Source organism: Chiloscyllium plagiosum, chromosome 39 (assembly GCF_004010195.1).
Source record: "Chiloscyllium plagiosum isolate BGI_BamShark_2017 chromosome 39, ASM401019v2, whole genome shotgun sequence".
Classification (NCBI taxonomy): domain Eukaryota; kingdom Metazoa; phylum Chordata; class Chondrichthyes; order Orectolobiformes; family Hemiscylliidae; genus Chiloscyllium; species Chiloscyllium plagiosum.
In genome coordinates, this window is record NC_057748.1 from 5,158,555 (window position 1) to 5,164,365 (window position 5,811).

The 5,811-nt window shown below is 43.8% G+C and overlaps 1 protein-coding gene across 3 annotated transcripts in view; it reads right to left on the bottom strand.

Annotated features, from left to right (window-relative positions):
- LOC122542168 (ferritin heavy chain A-like) overlaps nucleotides 1-5,080 on the bottom strand; it is a 10,842-nt gene extending 5,762 nt beyond the window's left edge. For 2 of the 3 annotated variants that reach the window (XM_043679591.1, XM_043679589.1), the window contains exon 1: nucleotides 5,069-5,074. The gene's annotated coding sequence lies outside the window, so the exon portion shown is untranslated. Of the gene's footprint in view, nucleotides 1-5,068 lie in introns of all 3 variants that reach the window. The other variant, XM_043679590.1, reaches the window with a different exon arrangement.
- Between the last annotated feature and the right edge of the window lie 731 nt (nucleotides 5,081-5,811).

Sequence of the window (5,811 nt, forward strand, 5' to 3'; positions counted from 1 at the left end):
ACGCTGCCCTCGAAGTGGCTGCGGGGGGGACGAGACTGTCACACACCTCCTTCTGGAATGTGCCTACGCAGAAGAAGTCTGGAGAGGAATGCAGTGGTGTTTGTCGAGGTTCGTCCCGAGCAGCACCGTGACGTGGGACTCCGTGACGTGCTCTACGGCCTGTTCCCTGGGACGCACACCGAGACGAACATCAACTGTGCCTGGAGGATCATCAACTCGGTGAAGGACGCTCTCTGGGCGGTCCGAAACCTGTTGATCTTCCAGCTGAAGGAGTTGACCCCGACTGAGTACTGCAGAGTGGCACATTCCAAGGTCCAGGACTACGTGTTGAGGGACGTGGGGAAAGACCACCGTGTAACATCTGCCTGCCTAAGAAGAACAGGGGGCCCACGCAGTCATTTGGGCTCTGCTGACGCCTCAGCTAAAAATGTAATCGTACAGACCTGTAAATAGGAATGATTACTCTGTTTCAGTATGCAAACAAATGGAATGTTTACATATGTATGGCATGTCCAGTTGTATAGATCATCAAAGTATTTTATGAATAAAGGATATTTTTGAAATAAAAAAAACTAAAGCTTGGGGCAGCTGCTGCCAAGGCATATTGGGGAAAGACCACTGTCTGAGGTCTTTCTGCCAAAGTACAATGAGAGTCTGTTCAGTTATCAGACCCTCATATTGCACCAAGATATGTAGGTAGTGTCCTGCATTAGTAAGAAATGTCTTTGGTTTTTGCAACTGCAGGGAACGGCAGATTCCAATGTTTACTTTTCAATATATGCAAAGTTAGCACAGAATTGCTTCAGTATCTGAGAATGTAGATAAAGCTTTTTTTTATGAATAAAGTATATTTTTGCAAGAAAAAAAATCTACCTGTGGCCTTTTGAATTAAAACTTTGCTGTTCTGTCTCCAGTTGCCTCCCACCTGTACCATCTCCGACAAGCATTTATTTTAACTGTAAGGGCTGGGTAGCAAAAAAGGTTTACCCACCAGATATTTATTCTCTGTCTGTTGGAAAGTCTCCACGTCCCGAAGCCCTCGGTGGTGAAAGTTCCTGTAGCATCTCCACCAACTGAACAGCACCACGAGCTGGTCCAGGGAGCAGTGAAGCACCCAGGGAATGTACAAACCCTTTGGCAGCACTGGAGCGACCAGCAGGAGACCCCAGTAGATGAGGATGCACAAGAAGTAAGGTATCTGGGTTGGGGATTCAATAAGCTTCTTAAAGGTCCGTTGGGATTTTCTCCTTACATCTGTTAGAAAACATGCAGAAAAGAAACTATAATTGGTTGCATAATAAACACTGAAGCATCAAACAAAACAATTCAGCTGGGTTCTCTGTTGCTATAGATGAACAGCACAGAAACAGACTCTTCGGTCCAACTCAGCCATTCCGAACAGATATCCTAAATTAATCTAGTCCCATTTCCCAGCATTTGGCCCATATTCCTGTAAGCCCTTCCTATTTATTTAACCATCCAGACACCTTTTAAATGCTGTAATTGTACCAGCCTCCACCACTTCCTCTGGCAGCTCAGTCCATGCACACACCACCTTCTGTGTCAAAACTTTGCCTCTTGGGTCCCTTTCAAAACTTGCCCCTCTCATCCAAAACCTATGCCCCCTAGTTTTGGACTCCCCTACCCTGGCTATTTACCGTACCAATGCCACTCATGATTTTATAAACCCCTATAAAGGTCACCCCTCAGCCTCCTACGGAAAGTAGCCCCAGCCTATTCAGCCTCTCCCTCTAGCTCAAACCCTCCAACCCTGGTTACATTCTTGTAAATCTTTCTGAACCCTTTTAAGTTTAACAACATCTTCCAATATTAAGGTGACCAGAATTGAACCCAGTATTCCAAACGTGGCCTAACCAATGTGCAGGTAGAACATGACACTTCCACCATATACTCAATGCACTGATCAATAAAGGTAATTGTACCAAACACTTTCTTCACCACCCTATCTACTTGCAGCACCACTTTCAAGAAACTATGAACCTGTACCCCAAGATCTCTTCATTCTACAACACTCCCCAGGACCTTATAAATTTATAAGTCCTGCCTTGATTTGCCTTACCAGAATTGAACACAGTATTCCAAAAGTGGCCTAACCAATGTCCTGTACAGATGCAACTTGACCTCCCAACTCCTACACTCCATGCACTGACCAATAAAGATAAACATACCAACCGCCTTCTTCACTACCCTGTCTACTGGCAACTCCACTTTCAAGAAACTACAAACCTGTACTCCAAGGTCCCTTCATTCTGAAACACTCCCCAGGACCCTACCATTAAATTTATAAGTCCTGCCCTGATTGCCTTACCAAAATGAAACATCTCACATTTATCTAAATTAAACTCCATCTGCCACTCCTCAGCCCATTGGCCCATTTGATCAAGGTCCCATCGTAGACCGAGATAATCCCTTCACTGTCCACTACACCCGCAATTTTGGTGTTATGGGCAAACTTACTTACGCATCCAAATTATTGACATAAATGACAAAAAGCAGTGGATCTAGCAAGGATCCTTGCAGCAAACCACTCATAACTGACTTCCAGTCTGAAAGTGATAATTAATCTGATTCTGAAGAAAGGTCACTGGACCTGAAATGTTAACATTGCTTTGTCTCCACAGATGCTGAGTTTTCCCAAAAATTTCTGTTTTTAGTTTTTGATTTCCTGCATCAGTAGTTCTTTGGTCTTTTTGTAAGTAGTGATAAACTGTTCCCCATTGACAGTATTGATCAAGGAAGAGAGGACACAGATTTAAGGTAACAGGAGAAGAAGCAATGGAGACACAAGGGGAAACGTTTTCAGCTTGTGATCTGGAAGGCACTTTCTCAGGGTGTAGGGTGATGGTTCAATCAAAATATAGATGGGGGCATTAGATTATTATCTGAGAAGGAAGAATTGATGGGCTGTTATATATAATTTATATATTGTAACGTATTAGAGTTAGGAACTAAAGTGCTAAGCATAAGTGTTTCATATAACATTACAGCGCAGTACAGGCCCTTCGGCCCTACACCAAACTGTGAAGCCAATCTGAAGCCCATCCAGCTTACACTATTCCATTTTGGTCCATATGGGAGAAAGTGAGGACTGCAGATGCTGGACACGAGAGTCGAGAGTGTGGTGCTGGAAAAGCACAGCAGGTCAGGTAGCATCCAAGGAGCAAGAGAGTCGACTTATTGGGCATAAGCCCTATAAGACTTGTGTGGGTGTGATTATAGGGCTTATGCTCAAAACATTAGCTGTCCTGCTCCTCAGATGCTGCCTGACCTGCTGTGCTTTTCCAGCACCACACTCTTGACTCATTTTCGTCCATATATCTGTCCAATAACCATTTAAATGCCCTTAAAGTTGGCGAGTCGACTACTATTGCAGGCAGTGCGTTCCATCCGTACTACTGAGTAAAGAAACTACCTCTGACATCTGTCCTATGTCTATCACCCCCCCCAATTTAAAGCTATGTCTCCTTGTGCTAGCCATCACCATCCAAGGAAAAACGCTCTCACTGTCCGCTCAATGTAACCCTCTGATTATCTTAGATGTCTCAATTATGTCACCTCTCAACCTTCTTCTCTCTAACGAAACAGCCTCCAGTCCCTCAAGCCTTTCCTCGTAAGACCTTCCCTCCATACCAGGCAGCATCCTAGTAAATCTCCTCTGCACCCTTTCTAAAGCTTCCACGTCCTTCCTATAATGCGGTGACCAGAAATGTACACAATATTCCAAGTGCGGCCACACAAGAGTTCATGTACAGCTGCAGCATGACCTCATGGTTCCAAAACTCATTCTCCTTACTAATAAAAGCCAACACTCCATATGCCTTCTTTATAATCCTATCAATCTGGGTGGCAACTTCCAGGGATCTATCTGCATTACCAAGAATCTTACCATTAGCCCAGTATTCTGCATTCCTGTTATTCCTTCCAAAGTGAATCACCTCACACTTTCCCACATTAAACCCCATTTGCCACCTCTCAGCCCAGCTCTGCAGCTTATCAATGTCCCTCTGTAACTACAACATCCTTTGGCACCATCCACAACTCTACCGACTTTAGTGTCATCCGCAAATTTATTAACCCACCCTTCTACGCCCTCATCCAGGTCATTTATAAAAATGACAAACAGCAGTGGACCCAAAACAGATCCTTGCAGTACACTAGTAAATTAACTCCAGAATGACCATTTCCCATCAACCACCACCCTTCTTCTTTCAGGTAGCCAATTTCTGATCCACACCATTGAATCACCCTCAATCCCATGCCTCCCTATTTTGTGCAATAGCCTACCATGGGGAACTTTAACAAATGCCCTACTGAAATCCATATACTCCATATCAACCACTTTACCCCGATCCACCTGTTTGGTCACCTTCTCAAAGAACTCAATAAGGTTTGTGAGGCATGACTTATCCTTCACAAAACCATGTTGATTATCTCTAATCAACTTATTCCTTTCTAGAAATCCTATCTCTTATAACCTTTTCCAATAGTTTACCCACAACCAAAGTAGGGCTCACTGGTCTCCTGTTGAAGGGCTTTTGCCCGAAACGTCGATTTTCCTGCTCTTTGGATGCTGCCTGACCTGCTGTGCTTTTCTAGCAACACTCTAATCTAGACTCTGATTTCCAGCATCTGCAGTCCTCACCTTTGCCTTTAATTATCAGAGTTGTCACTACTCTCCTTCTTGAACAAGGGAGCAACATTTGCGATCCTCCAGTCTTCTGGCACTATTCCTGTAGACAGGAGTCCTATTCCTGTAGTTTCAGGTGGGAATATTTTACAGCTACACTTGGAGAAGTATGTATTGTATAATGGCCTCAATGGGAATGGGTCCAGTGCAGTCTGAACTGCTCCCTCAGCAGCCTGTGAGAATTCAATGGATGGAACTTTATATTTTTCAAGCTTGACATGGGATCATCCAAACATTGCATCACAGGGTTACGGTGAGAATGGCACTTGGTGAAATGACCATTTGGGAACCAATACAGACATAGTGGGCCAAATGGCTTCCTTCTGTGCTGTAATCATTTGGTCAGTCTCTGATATCAACAAGCGGAGGCCATTCAGCCCATCATGTCGGTGGTAGTTCTCTCATACAACTATCCAAATATTCCCAATGCACATCTCTCAATGCAAGTAATTTCCCTTTGAGTACTATCCAATTCCATTTTGAATTATTGAATCTGGCTCATCATTGCTTTGATGTTGTAATGCAGAGAGATTCAGAAAGGGGAGTAATTACCAGAATGGATCAGTTGTTATGAATGGTCGGTTTCTTTGCTGTAAACTGTGTAACTCAATGGTTTACAGCCAAACTAAATGTGTCAGCTTTTGGATATCACTGAACCACAAAAGATTCCAAAGGGTAGATACTGAGATGATGTTCCCCCTCATGAGACAGTCTAAGACCAGAGGTCATGGTCTCAGAATAAAGGGGCACTAATTTAAAACTGAGTTGAGGAGGAATTTCTTCTGTTGGAGCCTTTGTAAGTCCTTGCCACAGAGAGCTGTGAGGTGCTTTGTGTAAATTTAATGCTGAAATAGATAGATTCTTCATAAGTCAGGGAATCAAAGATTACAGGCAAAGGGCAGGAATGTCAGATCATGAGTGGTGAAGTAGTTTGAGGGGCCTTCTGTTCCCATTTCTTATGGTTGTTATGATCTTGTGGCTCAGTCAGGACGACTATAGTCAAGGCCCACACTGGCGGCTAATCCGGTCTGATGTATCCAATGCCAATGCAAAGAGAATTAATTGTAGGGAAAGACTGAAAGAACAATGTAAGGGGGAAAGCT